The 20,866-nt window shown below is 42.2% G+C and overlaps 1 pseudogene; it reads right to left on the bottom strand.

The window, feature by feature from the left end:
- Nucleotides 1–3,353: 3,353 nt before the first annotated feature.
- Nucleotides 3,354–4,301, bottom strand: LOC113888833 (annotated as a pseudogene).
- Nucleotides 4,302–20,866: the final 16,565 nt, after the last annotated feature.

Here is a 20,866-nt window from a genome sequence, read left to right as displayed (position 1 = left end):
GATGAGTAAAAATGTTATATATCCAAACATGCAACTGTATCAGCCATAAAAAGGAATGAATTAGCAATACATGCTGTGACATGGTTATAACCTTGAACACATGCTACATGAAAGAAGCCAGACACAAATGATAAAATATCATATGATTTCATGTATCTTAAATGTCCAGATAAGGCAAATCTATAGAGACAGTAGATTAGTGGATGCTTAGGACTGGAAAGAGAGGAGGAAGAGAGATGATAGCTTAAGGGTACAGGTTCATTTTGAAGGTGAGGAAAATGTTCTAAATTCAGTATGGTGATGACTATACACACCTTCATGTGGATATATATGGTATGTGAACTACATTTTAATAAAAGTATTTTATAGACAATAATAGCTGATGGTAAATGTGGTGACCTAGAAGGGTGAGGGAGAAGGCAATGGCACCCCACTCCAGTACTCTTGCCTGGAAAATCCCATGGATGGAGGAGCCTGGTAGGTTGCAGTCCATGGGGTCGCTGAGGGTCGGACACGACTGAGCGACTTCACTTTCACTTTTCACTTTCATGCATTGGAGAAAAATGGCAACCCACTCCAGCATTCTTGCCTGGAGAATCCGGCAAGGGACGGGGGAGCCTGGTGGGCTGCCGTCTCTGGGGTCGCACAAAGTCGGACACGACTGAAGTGACTTAGCAGCAGCAGAAGGGTGGGATGGTGGGGTGGGAAGGAGGCTCAGAGGGAAAGGATATATGTATACGTATAGCTGATTCACATTGTTGTAGAGCAGAAACTAACACAACATTTCAAAGCAATTATACTCCAATGAAAAAGTCTTATCTTCTCAAAAAAATGGGAAGCTGTTATCTTCATAACTATTTAAAAAGATAAGAAGAAAGGAGGAAGGAAGGAGAGAGGGAAGAAGAAAGATAGGGAGAAGAGAGAGACATAGAGAAAGTTTACTTCTATCTCTAACTCAAATATGTGGCTTTGGACTTCCCTGGTAGTCCAGTGGTTAAGAATCTGCCTGCTAATGCAGGAAACGTGGGTTCAATCCCTGGTCCAGGAAGATTCCATATGCCATGGCAACTAGACTCATGTGCCCAGATACTGAGCCCATGTGCCACAACTACTGAAGCCCGTGTGCCCTAGAGCCCATGCTCTGCAACAGGAGAAGCCTGCAGATCGCAACTAGAGAGTAGCCCCTTCTCACAGCAACTAGAGAAAGCACACGGGCAGCAACAAAACTCAGCAGAAACAAAAATAAACAAATAATTTTTTTTAATGTGGCTTCTTCCTTGAGCTAGAAAACTTTAGAGCAGTGGTTTCCAAAGTGTCATCCTCAGACCAACTTCAGCATCACCTAGGAGCTTGTTCGAAATGAAGATTCTAGAGTCTCCCCTGCCACCCCTCTTAACCCACACCTGCTGAATTAAACACCCTGGAGTGGGACCCAGCAGCTTGACTCTGATGTGCCCTCAAGTTGGAGACACATTGCCTCAGAAGACTCACTCAGCCAATCTCATTCTGCATCTATCAACCTCCCAGGTTTCTTGATTTTAGGCAACTGCCAAACCTCACTGTGTCCACTGTCTGATTTAAAAACAGAGTATAACCCAAAGGGAAACAGTGGAAACAGTGGTTGACTTTATTTTCTTGGGCTCCAAAATCCCTGCAGATGGTGACTACAGGCATGAAATTAAAAGATGCTTGCTCCTTGGACGAAAAGCTATGACCAACCTAGACAGCATATTAAAAAGCAGAGACATTACTTTGCCAACAAAGGTCTGTCTAGTCAAGGCTATGGTTTTTCCAGTAGTCATGTACGGATGTGAGAGTTGGATTATAAAGAAAGCTGAGCACCAAAGAATTGATGCTTTTGAACTGTGGCATTGGAGAAGACTCTTGAGAGTCCCCTGGACTGCAAGGAGATCCAATAAATTCATCTTAAAGGAAATTAGTCCTGCGTGTTCATTGGAAGGACTGATGTTGAAGCTGAAACTCCAAAACTTTGGCCACCTGCTGCAAAGAGCTGACTCATTGGAAAAGACCCTGATGCTGGGAAAGATTTAGGGCAGGAGGAGAAGGGGACAACAGAGGATGAGATGGTGGATGGCATCACTGACTCAATGGAGATGAGTCTGAGTAAACTCCCGGAGTTGGTGATGGAAGGGACGCCTGGCGTGCTGCAGTCTATAGGGTCATAAAGAGTAGGACACAACTGAGTGACTGAACTGAACCCAAAGGAATTACCTGATTCTGCCTGAGTTCCTCCCTTGAAGCAGGTCCAGCCTGTGGATGCATCCTTCCAATCTATCTGACTTCACAATCTGTGAAAGTGAAATGGATTCTCATTGGGGATTTCAAGGGAGTGTAGAAAGGGATTTGTATTAGGTACTTTATGGCTACCTTATTAACCTAATAAAATGTCCACTTATGTACCTGCTCTTTCCCCAAATTTCTTCACCAGTCACTGGATCCATCATCCCCCTTGCACGCTCAGTCACTCAGTTGTATCTGACTCTTTGTGGCACCATGGACTCACCAGGCTCCTCTGTCCATGAAATTCTCCAGGCAAGAATACTGGAGAGGTTTTCCATCTCCTACTCTAGGATATTTTCCCAGCTCAGGGATTGAACCCGAGTTTCTTGCTCCTCCTGCTTTGGCAGGTGGATTCTTTACCACTGCACCACTGGGAAGCCCCTTAGGTCCCATCAACTGCCAGCAATCTGGTTTTTCTACCTGTTCTTCCCATATTTCTCAACCAGCCACCACTTCATCTTTCCTCTCCCACATTACCCTCCATCTCTTTCATATTTCTTATCTTAGAAGGAGAGATTAAGACCCTTTCTCTCTTCTTTCTATAATTTGTATCCTTAGACATATCATTTGCTCAACCAACAAAAGCAACACATAGGAGAAGACACTGTACCTCCAAAATGTGAAGATTTGAAATGAAAAACCATTTCCCCATCAACAATGCTTTCCTTTCCTTAAATACAATAAATGAAAGAGGTGAGGTCTTGAAAGCATAGAAAGCCATGCATTGCAGGCAGATTCTTTACCATCTGAACCACCAGGGAAGCATGCTTGATTCAGAGCAGCAAGAAATCACTGTTGCTGTTTCTGTCATTGTTTGTGGCAAGAGCAAGCATCCCTCCCTCACACATTGAAGATACACTAGGTACACAGGTTCCCCAAACACAGCCCATGGGCATCCCCTCATGCATTCTGCTCTCAGGCACAGTCAACGGGAGGAAAACTGACTCAGAAGGTCTCATCACGAATGCATCAGGTTTACTTCCATTTTTTAGACAAGACAATGGACTGAAGTCCCTCTACCTGCCACAACTCCTGTTACAAAACCTGCCATTTCAGGATCTATGGAGAAAGAGCTTGCTGAGGAAGGTCTTCTTCACGGCTTCCTTCAGCTCCTGTTCATGAGACTGAAGATGATGGGGCTCAGGAAGGGAGTGAGGGCCGTGTAGGTGATGCCCCTCAGCGTGTCTCTTTCCAGAGACTGGGGACCCTTGGGCTTGAGGTAGATGACAGAGGCAAAGCCGTAGTGCACGACCACCACGGTGAGGTGGGACGCACACGTGGAGAAGGCTTTGTGCCGGCCCCTCGGGTGAAGGGATCCTCAAGATGGCGGCACGATGAAGGCATAAGACAAGAGGATGAGGAGACCACAGCCCAGCAGGGCAGCGATACACACCAGGCCCACGCCCTTGGCCACAGTAGAGACGTTGTCCCCACAGGCCAGCTTCATTAGAGGAGGCACATGGCAGAAGAAATGGTGAATCACATTAGAGCTACAGAAGGGGAGGTGGAAAACGGCAGATGTCACCAGCAACCCCATGACTGAGCCTCCAGCCCAGGACCAGGCCACCAGGCAGGCGCAGCCTCGGGGGCTCATGAGCACGTTTGTAGCGCAGGGGTGGCAGATGGCCACGTAGCGGTCATTAGCCCATAACAGTGAGCAGGAAGGAGTGGGTGAAGCCAACGTGAAGGAGAAGAACATCTGGCTTGCACAGGCCGTGTAGGAGATGGAGCGGTTGGTGGAGAGCAGGTCGGCCAGCATGCGCGGGATGATGGCGAAGGTGTAGAGGATCTCAGAGATGGAGAGGGCACACAGGAAGAGGTACATGGGGGTGTGGAGGCTGCGCTCGCTCCAGACGGTGGCCATGATGAGCAGGTTCCCCAGCAGCGTGAACAGGTACATTCAGCAGGAAGAGCAGGAAGAACATCAGCTGAAGGTGGGGGAAGGAGGAGAAGCCAATGAGGATGAATTCAGTCACTGCCGAGATGTTGGCTCCCTGCATGAAGGCTGTTCCTGAAGTGAGGTGTGATGTGGAGAGGTCAGCTACTGGATGGAGGGAGGTTGTCAGCTTCCATCACTCCTGGCTCTACCCCAGGGGCTGCTCCTGATAAATGACAGATGACATTGGCTGAGTTCCTACTCTGTGAAGTGAAAGTTGTTCAGTAATGTCCAACTCTTTGCAACCCCATGGACTGTAACTTGCTAAGTTCCTCTGTCCTTTGTCCATTGAATTCTCCAGGCCAGAATACTGGAATGGGTAGCCATTCCCTTGCCAAGGGATCTTTCCAACCCCGGAATCAAAACCCATTGCAGGAGATCAGATCTCCTTCATTGCAGACAGATTTTTTACCAACTAAGCCATCAGGGAGACCCTCCTACTCTGTGCCACCTAGATTTAATCCTCTTACCAATGTGATGGGGAGGTGTTGATTTGATTACCCCATTTTGAATATCTTGAGAATATTCATTGAGAATGTTGGGGTGCATAAATGCTAAGCAACTTGTTTGAGGTGAGCTGTCAACATGGTAGAGTTAAGACATGACCCATGGCTAGCTGCCTCCAAAGTTTATACCTTTCCCATCCTAAAGGAGATCAGTCCTGGTGTTCATTGGAGGGCTGATGCTGAAGCTGAAACTCCAATACCTTGGCCACCTCATGCAAAGAGTTGACTCATTGGAAAAGACTCTGATGCTGGGAGGGATTGGGGGCAGGAGGAGAAGGGGACGACAGAGGATGAGATGGCTGGATGGCATCACTGACTCAATGGACGTGAGTCTGAGTGAACTCCGGGAGTTGGTGATGGACAGGGAGGCCTGGCACGCTGCGATTCATGGGGTGCAAAGAGTTGGACACGACTGAGCGACTGAACTGAACTGATACATCTAGGTTATCTCTGAAAATGAAAATATTCCTTTACCAGAGGTTACAGCCTTTGCTACTTACTCCCTTCTGATAAATCTTGTTCTTCCCAGAGCTTCAGATACCACAAGACCCTACCCACCCCATGTCTACAACACTTTGAACCAAGTGCATCTCTAATTTAGTATAAATCAATCAGATTCTTCCTCTAGAGTTACCCATGCTAGAAATCTGAGGCAAGAGACTGTAGAAATAACATTCTAGTTGTTTTCCAGATCCTGTGATGTGCATGTGTATGTTCTGAGCAATGCAAACATAGCCATCTGAAAAAAGAATGAGGGAGTCAGCCAACCTGAGTTTGAACCCCTGCTCGGCCCTGCTGTAAACTTGAGCAAGGATCTTCACCTCTCTGTACCTCCATTTCCCCCTACCAAACTCAAAGAGTTATTCTTGGACTGTGACCTGGAAAACAGTGAAAAGTATTAGTCCCTCAGTCATGTCCTACTTTTTTGCAACCCCGTGAACTATATGGCCCACCAGGCTCCTCTGTCCATGGAATTCTCCAGGCAAGAATACTAGAAGGCCATGAAGCCATGCCCTTCTCCAAGGGATCTTTCCTGTGACCTGGAAGACAGTAGACACTTCATATGATAACTAACTCAATACCCTCAGTGAACAAATGTATATGGTCTGTGATCAGTAAATAACCTTAATTTTATGGGTGTTCATTGTATCTTTATGGATATCTATTTAAGTGCTTTTTTTATTAGGCTATGTCAAGTTTAAATGGCAGTGAACCACTAATCCCTTTTCTGTCTCTCTGGATTGCCTGCTCTGGACAAATCACCTAAATGTAATCATACACTCTGTGGCGGTTGGGGCCTGGCTTCTTTCCCTCAGCATCTTCCCCCACACACACCAGGTTCATCCGTGTTGTAGCATTGTCATAACTTCATTTCTTTTTATGGCTGAGCAATGTTCCATTTTATCAACAGATCACATTTCATTGATTTATTCACCCACTGATGGACATTTGGCTGTTTACACATTTTCACGATAAATAATGCTTCTGTGAACATTCAGATAGGGGTTTAAGGCATGTCAGTGGTTGCCAGGGGCTGGAGGAAGGGGATAAATTGGAGTGACTGCTAATGGATTTAGGGTTTCCTTTGGGGGTGTTGAGAAGGTTCTGGAACTAGACAGATGGTGTTTATACATCACGAATGCACTGAATGTCACTGAATTGTATGCTATAAAATGGCTAAGATGGTAAATTTTGTTATATGTACTTATTGTTGCTGTTGTTTAGTCACTAAGTTGTGTATATGTATTTTATCACAATACAAAATAGGGGAAAAAAAAGTAGTAAGCACCCTCTTAAGTGGGCTCATATACTTGATCAAGCTCTGATAGGTTGAGAACAAAACAAAACACAAGGGGACCAGACACTTGGGTGAATGGAGGCTGCATTCCCCAGCATGACTGGTTTCCAGAGTTTCCTGGCCTCCCTCCCTTGAAGTCGCTTGTTTCTTTCCCTCATGCTGGGTCAGCATCTGCCATAGGTCCCCAGGATCACTCATTCCTGGCACTGTGAGATCCTAGAGGGGGTGAGTCAAAGTTAGTGACTTGGAAACAAGACCCTCCAAGAAGAGGCCGAATGGGTGAGACCAAAATCAAGTGGGCTGTGCTCTCAACTTCTCCGAGCTCTCCAACATCTAGTGCAAATTTCTCAGTATTTGGTGCTGGATCATCCTTTGCTATGGCAGGGGGTGGTCATCCTGTGCACTGTATGGTGTAGAGCAGCCTCCCTAGCCTCTACCAGCTGGATGCCCATAGCTCCTCCTCAGTAGTGACAAACAAAATTAACTCCAGACATTGCCCATGTCCCTGTGGGGAGCAAAGTTGCCCCCAGTTGAGTACCAGTGGTCTAGAGAGCACAATTGTAATTACTTAGCTGGTCTTTCTACCCAGATTTGGTTCTTCTCCTTCTCCAACTGGCAAACACCTGTTCATCTTTAAGACTCAGCTTAAATGTCACCTCCTCTGCAAAGCTTTCCTGAACATCTCATCCCAAAACAGATTTAGTCACTTGTTCCTGTCTGCTTCCAAAACAACTCCTCTGTAAGTTTAAACCTCCATGAGTTTAGCTCTTTCATGACCTTCCTTACAATGTGTCATGTTGGAGATACAATTGTCTATGGCACTGGATTTTCAGTTCTTGATGAGAGTAGCTACAAGTTGTTGGATGGTGGCACTTATGCTTACATGTTTCTTATGAAATCTTTAATCCAGTATTGTGAGGCACCTGTTACGATCTCTGTTTTACAGAAGTGGCAGCTGTGTCCCATAGAGGACACACTATTTGTCCAAGGGACCATGGCTCCTGAGTGGTGGAGCCAGGATCTGATCTGCATCTGAATGACCCCAATGCCTATCTTTTCCAACCTCTCTTTTATACTCACCACTTACTGGTGGCTGTTAGTGAATGTCCAGGCTACTTCCAGGACCAGGGCTAGCTTCACCATATCAGACCATTCACACACTCCCTCTCTATATTAATAAAGATTACAAAAGCCACAGCCACAAAGAAAGAAAGAGAGAAACTGTAAGAAGATAAGAGTTCACCGTGTCCTGGGGAGGCAGCCCAGGTCTGCATATTTATTTTCTGGGATTATGGGGATGTAGAACCCTGCTAAGACTGGTATCTGTTCAATCTGGAAAACTGTGGAGACAATAAAAAGATTGATGGTTGTCAGGGGCTCAAGGAGAGAGTAGAAGGGATGAATAGGTAAAACTTGGGATTTTTAAGGTGGTTAAATTCTTCTGCATGATACTATAATGGTGGGTACAGGACATTGTGCATTTGTTAAAACTCGTAGGATGTACGGCACCAAGAGTGAACCCTAATGTAAGCTGTGAGCTTTAGTTAATAATAATGTGTCAGTATTGGGTTAACAATTGTAATACAGTTACCTTATCAATACAGGATGTTAATAATAAGGAAATCTCTGTGCAGGGAGATAGAGGGTACATGGTAATCTTTTGCAGTATTTGCTAATACTCTGCAAACCTAAAATTACTCTAAAAACTAAATTATATTGATTTTTTTTTAAATTAAAATAAATAGGCACAGAACCATGGCATGGGACCAGGAGAGCAGAGAGGTAGACTGAAGTCTCCTGGCATTGATCTACCAAGAGAACACCTAGTGGGTTTCCTATAAGTAAACTGAGCAACCCTGGAGAAAGAGGGAGAGAGTGTGTGCAATCCAGCTATATGACACTTAGATGAACTCATAGTGGGGCCAGATCCCCACCCAGAAACTCAGGGAACAAAATCCACACATGGACAAATCCTGTGCTCATGTACCACTGCAGGTTTTCCAACTTCAGCAGTAGGGACTTTAGGGGTTGATAATTTTTTTCTGGCTGGGGCTGTAGGGCTGTGGGACTTCCTGGGCTTTAGAGGATGTTGAGCAGCATCCCTGTCACTCTCTAGATGCAGTAGCATCTCCCAGTTGTGACGATCAGAAGTATCCTCACACATTGTCAAGTGTCCCCTGGGGAGAAGAACTGCCCCTGTTTGAGAAACGCAGGTAGCTGTATTGTCTCCATCTTGTCTTACCTGTCTGCCCCCATCCTGGCTCTCTCTTCTCATAAAGCTGTTTAGGTTCCCCTCTCTGCAACCTCCCTCCCATCTCAGCCACCTCCTGCTTCCCTTTTCTCTCCCTATTTTCATCCTTGACTCCTTACCATCAGAGCACCTGTCTACCCTGGTGGCTCCCTAATACTTTACACCCCCCAGGAGGTGACTAGAGCCCCTCAATCCTAAATTCTCTTGTCTATTTCTTTTCTCTACTTCCCCACAATCCTTTTACCTCTGGTTTTTGGCCAGGACAGAAAGAGGAGAGAGGGTAAAATTCAGGCAGGTGTTCTCGGTAATGTGGGGTGTGTGTGTTAGTCGCTCAGTCATGTCTGACTCGTTGCGATCCCATGGACTGTAGCCTGCAAGGCTCCTCTGTCCACAGGATTCTCCAGGCAAGAATACTGGAGTGGGTAGCCATTTCCTTCTCCAGCAGATCTTCTTGACCCAGGGATCAAACTCTGGTCTCCTGCTTTGCTGGAGGATTCTTTACTGTCTGCACCACCAGGGAAGCCAACTTGGGGTGGTAGCTCTTTTCTCTCTGCTTATGTGTTCTCACCTGTCCTGCAAAGCAATCATCACATTATCTTGAAACTGGGAAGTGGAGCCTTGACTGCTGTCCCCACCCCATTGACTCAGATTGCACAGGGAGTTGTCTAAACAGGGTGGCTTCTCTGAGTCTGTGGCAGGTGTTGGCTCCTTAGGTCTGTCCTGCTCAAGTGAGAGCGAGTGATAGTGACCCACCTGGAGCTCTAGGTTCTGCATTTTCCTCTGCCTCACTCCAGCATCTGCCTCACTCCAGCATCTGCTTCACTCCAGCAAGAGGCCCCGGCGTGGTGTTTCCCTGCCAGGGAGGGCTGCAAGGCAAGGAGCCTGCCAGCCTGAGCATGCCAGCCGCTCAGTGGGGTTTAACCTGGGCCTGTCTTCCATCATTTATGCTGCCTTTACTCTCTGCCTGTTGCCTCCTCTCACTGCAGTACCATTGTCCCTGCCTGTGCCTCTGATACAGGTATGCCAGGACTCTGAGGAACCCTGTGAGGCACAGGATAACCCCAGGGAGACTCTGTCCTCACTGTTCCTCCCTCCCTGCCTTCCAGGGGTGAGTTGATTCCCTGTGCTTCTCAGAGGCTCCAGCAGAGTCTAATGCTCTGCAGTTGGGGGGTTTGGGGCCCTGGCTTCTGACTTTGGGAGAAAAAGCAGCCTTTTCACTGCCCACTGGGGCTGAGAAAACTACCCAATGTACCTTTCCAGCTTCATTCTTTCCCTTCCAGGTTATTTTCCCAAGTAAACGCCTGTTGTTGTTGTTTTTTAATTTTAAATTATCATGCAAATATTTTTTCTTCTTATCAAATAATTGAAATGCTGTAAATCAGGCTCAAAGTCATGCAATGGCCAGTCACAAGATGACTATGATGAATGTGATGGACATATTTACAGACCTCTGTATGCACTTGTATGTATGTATACAGACCTCTGTATGTACTTGAACAAACACAAGCCCATAAAATAGTAGTGTCGTGGGGTTTTGTTGTGCTTTTTTATTTTGTTTTATTCTTGTAGTGAAATTCACACAACATAAAGTTAACCATTTTAAAATGAACAATTCAGTAGCACTTAGCACATTAACAATGTTGCATAACCATCATCTTTATCTAGTTCTAGAACATTTTTATCATGCAAAGAATTGACTCATTGGAAAAGACTCTGATGCTGGGAGGGGTTGGGGGCAGGAGGAAAAGGGGATGACAGAGGATGAGATGGCTGGATGGCATCACTGACTCGATGGATGTGAGTTTGAGTGAACTCCGAGAGTTGGTGATGGATAGGGAGGCCTGGCGTGCTGCGATTCATGGGGTCGCAAGGAGTCGGACACGACTGAGTGACTGGACTGAGCTGAACTGAACTGAAAGTGGGAGATCCCATCCCATCAGCAGTCCTCCTCCCCCAGGTCATTAGCCCCAGATTAGTGGAAGACACAAATCTGCTTTTTACCTTATGAATTTGTCTCTGCTGGACATCTCAAATAAATGGAATCATACAATACATAGCCTATAGTGTCTGGCTTTTTTTTGAGATTATAAATACTCAGCATATTTTGAGATTCACCCATCGTGCAGCAAGCATCAGTGCCTCGTTTCTTTTCATAGCTGAGTAATATTCTATTGTGTGTTTGACCACATTTTGTGTATTCATTCACACACTGATGATATTCTGCCTTTTGTCTGTGTGAATAGTGTTTCTATGGATATTTGTGTACAAATATTTGATTGAATTATTTTTACTTCTTTGGGGGTATATTCCTAGTAGTGAAATTGCTGGGTCATACAGTGATTCTGGATTTAATTTTTTGATGAACCACCAGACTGCTTTTCATACTGTGTGTTTAACACAGGTCTGATTGTTTTGTAGATATCTTTCTGTAATTTGCTTTCTTACTCAGTATTTTGGAGTGATATTCATGTTAGTTTATGTAGCTCAAGTTTTCTTGACCTTGGCCGTGTTGAGATTGGGGGCTGATGGATCATCTTTTGTGGTGGGGCTATACTGTATTCTGTGTGCTCAGCCATATCCGACTCTCTGTAGCCCCATGGGCCATAGTCTGCCAGGTTCCTCCATCCAAGGAACTTTCCAGACAAGAATACTGGAGTGTGATGCCATTTCCTCCTCCAGGGGATCTTCCTGACCAAGGATCAAGCCCACATCTCTTTCATCTCCTGCTTTGGCAGCTGGGTTCTTTACCACTAGTGCCACCTGGGAAGATTAGCATCCTTGATTTCTAGATGCCACTCTGGTCTTGACAAAATTGCCTCTGCTGCTGCTGCTAAGTCGCTTCAGTCGTGTCTGACTCTGTGAGACCCCATAGACAGCAGCCCACCAGGCTTCCCCATCCCTGGGATTCTCCAGGCAAGAACACTGGAGTGGGTTGCCATTTCCTTCTCCAATGCATGAAAGTGAAAAGTGAAAGTGAAGTCACTCAGTCATGTCCGACTCTGTGCGACCCCATGGACTGCAGCCTACCAGGCTCCTCCATCCATGGGATTTTCCAGGCAAGAGTACTGGAGTGGGGTGCCATTGCCTTCTCTGAAAATTGCCTCTAGATATTGCCAAATGTCACCTAGGGGACAAAATCACCTGTAGGTGAGAACCACTGCTATAGAAACACCTCATTTTTATAAAATCAATTTAATAAAGCTGTTCACAAATATAGGCAGTATACATTCAAGTGTTAGAGATCTAAGCTTGCTTCTAATGTTTCTCCATTATTAGGAATAATACAGTACATATCTTTGTACATCTTCTACTACAAAGAGGCACTATCTAATTCAAATACAAACCAAGTAGTCAGATAATCATGTCATAAGAAACATGAATCTTAAATTTAAGAAGAATAGTCAAGCTAAACTTCCAAGTGACTGTGCTAATTTACACTCTCATCCATGTGTCAGAAGATCTATTTCCCCCACCCTCACCAATGCTTGATGGTGTGAAACTTAATTTTGCTAATATGGTTGTCAAGCAGTCAAGTGACTTCCAACTGTCCCTTAAAACTGCTTGTCCCTAATTACTACTGGGTTGAAAAATCTCCACTTTTTTCATGTTGGAGTGTACTGATTTACAATGTTGTGTTATCCAGGTGTACAGCAAAGTGATTTAGTTATACATATACATATATCAAGGTTTCTCTGGTGGCTCAGACAGTAAAGAATCTGCCTGCAATGCAGGAGACCCGAGTTCGATCCCTGGGTTGGGAAGATCCCCTGGAGAAGAGAATGGCAATCCACTCCAGCTACAGTCCATGGAGTTGCAGAGTCAGACACGACTGAGTGACTAACTAAATACGTATATCTATTCTTTTAGATTCGTTTCCCATAAGGTTATTGCAGAGTTTTGAGTAGAGTCCCTTGTGCTATATAGTAGGTCCTTATTGATTATTATATAGATAGTGGTGTGGTATGCTAAGTCGCTTCAGTCATGTCCTACTCTGTGTGACCCTTGGACTGTCCTCTGTCTACGGGATTCTCTTGGTTTCTCTGTCCATGGGACTCTCCAGGCAAGAATACTGGAGTGGGGTACCATTTCCTTCTCTAGGATAAATAGTGGCATATATTTGTTAATCCCAACCTCCTAATTTTTTCCTCCACCACACCTTTCCCCTTTGGTAACCATACATTTGTTTTCTAAGTCTATGAGTCTGTTTCTGTTTGTAAATAAGTTCATTTGTATCACTTTTTCAGCTCAGTTCAGCTCAGTCATGTCTGACTCTTTGTGACCCCATGGACTGCAGCATGCCAGGCTTCCCTGTCCATCACCAACTCCCAGAGCTTGCTCAAACCTATGTCCATCAAGTCAGTGATGCCATCCAACCATCTCATTCTCTGTCACCTCATCTCCTGCATCTCCTGTACTGGCAGGCAGATTCTTTACCACTGTACCATCTGGGGAGCTATGTATCATATTTTGGATTCCACAAATAAGCAATATCATACAATATTTGTCTTTCTCTGTCTGACTTACTTCACTTAGTATAATAGTTTCTAGTTGCATCCATGTTGCTGCAAGTGGCAATATTTCATTCAGTTTTATGGCTGAAACTCCATCATATATATGTACCACACTTTCTTTTTTTTTTTTTTTTCACACTTTCTTAATTCATCTGGCATTGTACATTTAGCTTGTTACCATGTCTTGGCTATAAATGCTGCAATGAACATTGGGGTGCCTGTATTTTTTGAATTATGGTTTTCTCTGAATATATACCTAGAAGTGGGATTGCTAGATCAGATGGTAGCTCTATTTTTTTTTTTTAAAGGAACATACATACTGTTCTCTGTATAGACTGTCACAATTTACATTCTCACCAATGGTGTAGGAAGGTTCCCTTCTCTCTACACTCTGTGTAATATTCATTGCTTGTAGACTTTAATGATGGACATTCTGACCAGTGTGAGGTGATACCTCATTGTAGATTTGATTTTAATTTCTCTAATAATTAGCAGAGTTGAGCATCTTTCATGTTTTATTTATTTTGGCCTTCTCTATGTCTTCTTTGGAGAAATGTCTATTTAGATCTTCTACCCACTTTTTAATTTTTTTTCCTTTTCTTTTTTATGCTGTTGAGCTACATGAGCTGTTTGTATACTTTGGAGATTAATCCTTTGTTGGCTGCATCTTTTGCAAATATTATCTCTCATCCTGTGGTTTGTCTTTTCATCTTGTTTATGGCTTCCTTTGCTGTGTAATGCTTTTAAGTTTAATTAGGTTATATTTGTTTATGTTTGTTTTTATTTTCATTACTCTAGAAGGTGTATCCAGGAAGATACTGCTGCAATTTATGTCAAAGAATATTCTGCCTATGTTTTTCTATAAGAGTTTTATAGTACCTGGTCTTACCTAAGGTCTTTAATCTATTTTCAGTTTATTTTTGTTGTGGTGTTAGAGAATGTTCTAATTTCATTCTTTTGCAAAAATCTCCATTGTTTATTAACCATATGGGTTCCCTTTTTTGATTGCCTATTTAAAACTTTTTCTCTATTTTTTTAAAGATTGTTTTGTTCTTATTGGTTTGCAGGCATATTATTAGAGATTTTTTAAAATAAATTTATTCATTTTAATTGGAGGCTAATTACTTTACAGTATTGTAGTGGTTTTGCCATACATTGCCATGAATCAGCCACGGGTGTACATGTGTTCCCCATCCTGAACCCCCCTCCCACCTTAGAGATTCTAAATACTCATTTTGCCAACTAAACTTTTTCCTTTGCCTTCTATTTCTTGTGCCTTAATACGGTTCCTGTCAGAAACTTTCTACTTGGTCTCTTCTAATAGTTTTATACTGAAGGTTCAAGGGTTAAAAACTGCAGTTTGTGGGTCCACTGCCTGTTTTTATGAATAAAGTTTTATTGGAACGTGGTCATGACAATTTGTTGACATATTGGCTGTGACTGGTGTGTGCCACAATAGCAGAGTTAAATAGTTGTGACAGATATGTGACCTGCAAAGTTGAAAATATTTACCATCTGATCTTTACATAGAAGTTTGCCAAGCTCTCAAAATTTAATCTACAAAAAATATGTTGCAAACATTTCAGATTTGGTTTCAACTTATTTTTTAATTTAAATTTATTTATTTTAATTAGAGGCTAATTACTTTACAATATTGTATTGATTTTGCCATACATCAACATGAATCTGCCACGGGTGTACACGTGTTCCCAATCCTGAACCCCCCTCCCACCTCCCTCCCCATACCATCCCTCTGGGTCATCTCAGTGCACCAGCCCCAAGCTTCCTGTATCCTGCATTGAACCTGGACTGGTGATTCGTTTCTTATATGATATTATACATGTTTCAATGCCATTCTCCCAAATCATAGCCCCTCTCCCTCTCCCACAGAGTCCAAAAGACTGTTCTATACATCTGTGTCTCTTTTGCTGTCTCGTATACAGGGTTATCATTACCATCTTTCTAAATTCCATATATATGCGTTAGTATACTGTATTGGTGTTTTTCTTTCTGGCTTACTTCACTCTGTATAATCGGCTCCAGTTTGAGACTTTATTTTCTTTAGAATGGTTTTAGATTCACAGCAAAATTGAAGAGGAAAGCACAGAGATTTCCCATATACTGTCTGTCCCCCCACCCCCAACATGTACAGGGGCTCCCATTATCAACATCCTCAACCTGAGTGGTATATTTATTACAATCATTGAACATACATTGGTACACCATCATGACCAAAGTTCATTGTTTACATTGTCCTTCACTCTCATACATTTTCTGGATTTCAACAAATGTTTAATGAGATGTATTCATCAGTATTATACCATGTGGAGTATTTTCACTGCCCTAACCATCCTCTGTGTTCTGCCTATTTATCCATCTGTCACTGCTAACCTCTGGCAACCACCAACCTTTTTACTCTCTCCATGGGTTTGCTTTTCCTACCGTGTCATTCAGTTGGAATTATACAGTAGGTAGCCCTTTGAGATGGGCTTCTTTCATTTCTTTGTGTGCATTAAAGGCTCTTCAATTGTTTTATGGCTTGATAGATCACTTTTGTTTGTTTGTTTGGATTTCTTGCACTTAATAATAGTTTCTTGTCTGGATGTTTCACAGTATTTATCTATTCACCCACTCCAGGATATCTTGGTTTCTTCAAGTTTTGACAGTTATGAAGAAACCTGCGTAAACATCCATGTGTAGGTTTTAGTGTGAACTGAAATGAGTATTTGGGTAAATACTAAGGAGTGTGATTGATGGATTGCATAGCAAGAGTATGTTTAGTTTTGTAAGACACAGCCAAACTGTTCTAAATGACTGTGCCTTTTCACATTCCCTGCAGTGAGTGAGAGATCCTATTGTTCCACATCCTTGCTAGCGTTTAATGTTATCAGGATTCCAGATTTTAGCCATTGTGATAAAGTTTATTTTTAATGGCTAACATTATCTCAGCACAGTTTAATAAATAACCCACTGATTTGCAATGCCACCCTTTTTAATATAGCAAATTTATTTACACATGGGGCTTTCCATGACACTTATGCTGTTCTACTGTTTTACATGTCTATTTCTGTACAAGATAATGTTATTTTAAAAAATTATTTTAGTTTTCTAACTTAACTTTCAGTTTAGTTCAGTTCAGTCGCTCAGTCGTGTCCGACTCTTTGTGACCCCACGAATCACAGCACGCCAGGCCTCCCTAACTTAACTTTAGTGGTAGTAAAATGTTTATAGTATGTTATTTGTGTACTATAATTGTATGGTAGCATAGTAGTTCATACTGTCTGATTTAGACACTACTCACTCTGATCCTTGAAGTAAGCCAAAAAGAAAAACACCAATACAGTACACTAATGCATATATATGGAATTTAGAAAGATGGTAATGATAACCCTGTATGCGAGACAGCAAAAGAGACACAGCTGTATATAACAGTCTTTTGGACTCTGTAGAAGAGGGAGGGTGGGATGATTTGGGAGAATGGCATTGAAACATGTATAATATCATATAAGAAATGAATCACCAGGCCAGGTTCAATGCAGGATACAGGAAGCTTGGGGCTGGGGAACTGGGATGACCCAGAGGGATGATATGGGGAAGGAGGTGGGAGGGGGGTTCAGGATTGGGAACACGTGTACACCTGTGGCGGATTCATGTTGATGTATGGCAAAACCAATACAATATTGTAAAGTAATTAGCCTCTAATTAAAATAAATAAATTTAAATTAACAAACAAACAAACAAACAAAAAGAAGCTAGTCACTCTGATCCTGATAACCTTCTTAGATTATAATTATTAATATATAAACAGGTGTATATGTGAATCATTAATTCTCACAATAATTGCATGAGTTAGGTATTCATGGCCTCCCAGTTTCCAAGTTTAAGAAACAAAGGCATAGAAAGGTTAAATAACTTGGCCAAGCTATTCAGCCATGAAGAATTCGTTGCTTGGTTTGTGTGTGTGTGTTGTTTTGTTACAATGTTTATGTCACCTTTTTAAGTTTCATTTGTACAAAATTGCGTGTCTGTTCTGTAGAGTAGACCCTTGACAGTGTGCTCATCACCAAAAATTTAGTTTCTCCAACTTAGATGTAGAGAACAAACTACTGGTTACGTGAATACTTAACTCATGTGCCTCCTTGGGGAGGAACAATTCAGGAGCAGGGAAAGAAGAGGTACAAACTGTTACATATAAAATAAACATAAGGGTATGCTGTACAGCATAGGGAATATAGTCAACATTTTATAATGAGAATAAATGGGTATAACACTTAAAAATTGTAAATTACTATATTGTACACCTGTAACTTACATTAATATAATGTTTCACATCAACTATAATTCAATTTAAAAAGTAGTTGTTATCCATCAACATACAGTTGACCCCTTTATCCAATTTTCCCTTCTCACTATTTCCCATCTGACAACATCTACTCTGTTTTCCATATCTATGTGTTTGTTTTTGTTTGATTTGGTTTGTCCATTTATTTGGCATTTTTGTTTATTATTTTTTATATTTCATGTATAAGTGAAATGTATGGTATTTGTTTTTCTCCTTCTGACTTATTTCATTTAGCATAATACCTCCAACATGTATATATATGTGTATGTATACATATATATAATCCTTAAAAGGTGAAATCCTGCCATTTATGACTTCATGGATGGATGTTGAGGGTATTATGCAAGATAATCAGGCAAGAATATTGGAGTGGTTGCCATTTCCTTCTCCAGAGGATCTTCCAAACTCAGGGACTGAACTCTTATCTCCTGTATTGCCTACGTTGGCAGGCAGATTCTTTACCACTGAGCCACTGGGGAAGCTGGTAAAAGATGAAATCTTGCCAACTATGACATCATGGATGGATACTGAGGGTATTATGCTAAGTGAAATAAGTCAGCTGGAGAAAGACAAATAACATACAATTTCATTCATACATGGAATTTAGAAAATTAATAAACAAATAACCCCCCCCCAAAAAAAACCCAAATAAGTGAACAAACAAAACCTAACAAAAACAAAAATGTACATATGGAAAAAAGTAGATGTTACCAAAGGGGAAATAAGGGGAAGGGCAAACTGGGTAAGGGAACGACTATCTGGGGCTATGGATAATAACTAATTTTTAAATTGAATTATAGTTAATGTACATCATTATCCCTTGGAGGAGAGCATGGCAACTCATTCCAGTATTCTTACCTAGAGAATCCCATGGACAGAGGATACTGGCAAGCTATAGTCCACAGGGTTGCAAAGAGTTAGACATGACTGAAATGACTGAGCACACACACACATATACAAAAAAAAGATCTTAATGACCCAGATAATCACAATGGTGTGATCACTCACCTATCTCCAGGCATCCTGGAGTGTGAAGTCAAGTGGGCCTTAGGAAGCATCACTATGAACATAGCCAGTGGAGGTAATGGAATTCCAGCTGAGCTCTTTCAAATCCTAAAAGATGATGCTGTGAAAGTGCTGCACTCAACATGCCAGCAAATTTGGAAAACTCAACAGTGGCTACAGGACTGAAAAATGTCAATTTTCATTCTAATCCCAGAGAAAGGCAATGCCAAAGAATGCTCAAACTACTGCACAATTGCCCTCATCTCACGTGCTAGTGAAGTAATGCTCAAAATTACCCAAGCTAGGCTTCAATAGTACATGAACTGAGAACTTCCAGATGTTCAAGCTGGATTTATAATAGGCAGAGGAAACCACAGATCAAATTGCCAATATCTGTTGGACCATAGAAAAAACAAGAGAATTCTAGAAAAACGTCTACTTCTGCTTTATTGACTCTGCTAAAGCTTTTGGCTGTGTGGATCACAACAAACTGTGGGAAATTCTTAAAGAGATGGGAATACCAGACCACCTGACCTGCCTCCGCAGAAATCTGTATGCAGGTCAAGAAGCAACAGTTAGAAGCAGACATGGAGCAGTGGACTGGCTCCAAATTGGGAAAGGAGTATGTCAAGGCTGTATATTGTCACCCTGCTTGTTTAACTTATATGCAGAGTACATCTTGCGAAATTCTGGGCTGGATGAAGCACAAGCTGGAATCAAGACTGCTGGGAGTAATATCAATAACCTCAGGTATGCAAATGACACCACCTTAATGGCAGAAAGTGAAGAGGAACTGAAGAGCCTCTTAATTAAGGTGAAAGAGAAGAGTGAAAAAGTTGGCTTAAAACTCAACATTCAAAGAACTAAGATCTGGTCCCATCACTTCGTGGCAAATCGGTGGGGAAACAATGGAAATAGTGACAGACTTCATTTTCTTGAGCTCAAAAGTCATTGCAGATGGTGAATGCAGCTTGCTCCTTGGAAGAAAAGCTATGACAAACCTAGACAATATATTAAAAAGCAGAGTCATTACTTTGCCAACAAAGGTCCATATAGTAAAAGCTATGGTTTTTCCAGTAGTCATGTACAGATGTGAGTTGGACCGTAAAGAAAGCTGAGTGCCAAAGAATTGATGCTTTTGATCTGTGGTGTTAGAGAAGACTCTTGAGAGTCCCTTGGACTGCAAGGAGATCCAACCAGTCCATCTTAAAGGAGATCAGTCCTGAGTGTTCATTGGAAGGACTGATGCTGAAGCTGAAGCTCCAATACCTTGGCCACCTGATGCAAAGAGCTGGCTCATAGGAAAAGACCCTGATGCTGGGAAAGATTGAAGGCAAAAGGAGAAAGGAGCATCAGAGGATGAGATGGTTGGATGGCATCACTGATTTGATGGACACAGGTTTTAGAAAGCTCTGGGAGTTGGTGATGGACAGGGAAGCCTGGGTTGCTACAGTCCATGGGTTCTCAAAGAGTTGGACATGACTGAAAGACTGAACTGAAGTGAGATAAGTAAAAAAGAGAAAGACAAGTACCACGTGCAAAACATATATCACTTACATCTGGAAGCTAAAAAAATAATCAAACATGTAAAGACCTGAATGGTAGTTATCAGGAAATAGAGGAGTGGAGTAGTAAGACTGGTGTTTTTAAGGGTACAAAATTGCAATGAATAGTAAATAAGTCATAGAGAATATAGTGAATAGTATAGACAGCAATATTGTACTACAATCATAAAACTTGCTGAAAAACTAAAACTGATTTATCCCAACCAGTTAAGAGAAAGGAAAATTGTTTAACGTGATAGAGGTGGGGAATTTCACTGCAATGGAAGTCATATCGCTATATATAAATGTGTCAAAGTAAAGCTTTATACACCTTAAATTTATACAATGTTATATGTTAATATATGTCAATGTAAGTACTTTATATGTCAATAAAGTATTTACATGAATAAAAATATATTGTTTCTATCCTTAAAAGAGAAACATTCTAATATTGGGAAGCATTGCTGTTCAGTCACTAAGTTGTGTCCAACTCTTTGCAACACTGCCGCACTCCAGGCTCATCTGTCCTCCACTATCTCCTGGAGTTTGCTCAAATTCATGACCATTGAGTTAGTGATGCTATCCAAACATCTCATCCTCTGCTGTCCCTTTCTCCTTTTGCCTTCAACCTTTCCCAGCATCAGGGTCTTTTCCAATGAGTTAGCTCTTTGC

Source organism: Bos indicus x Bos taurus, unplaced genomic scaffold (assembly GCF_003369695.1).
Source record: "Bos indicus x Bos taurus breed Angus x Brahman F1 hybrid unplaced genomic scaffold, Bos_hybrid_MaternalHap_v2.0 tig00002191_arrow_arrow_obj, whole genome shotgun sequence".
Lineage (NCBI taxonomy): Eukaryota > Metazoa > Chordata > Mammalia > Artiodactyla > Bovidae > Bos > Bos indicus x Bos taurus.
This window is presented reverse-complemented; position numbering and strand designations above follow the sequence as displayed.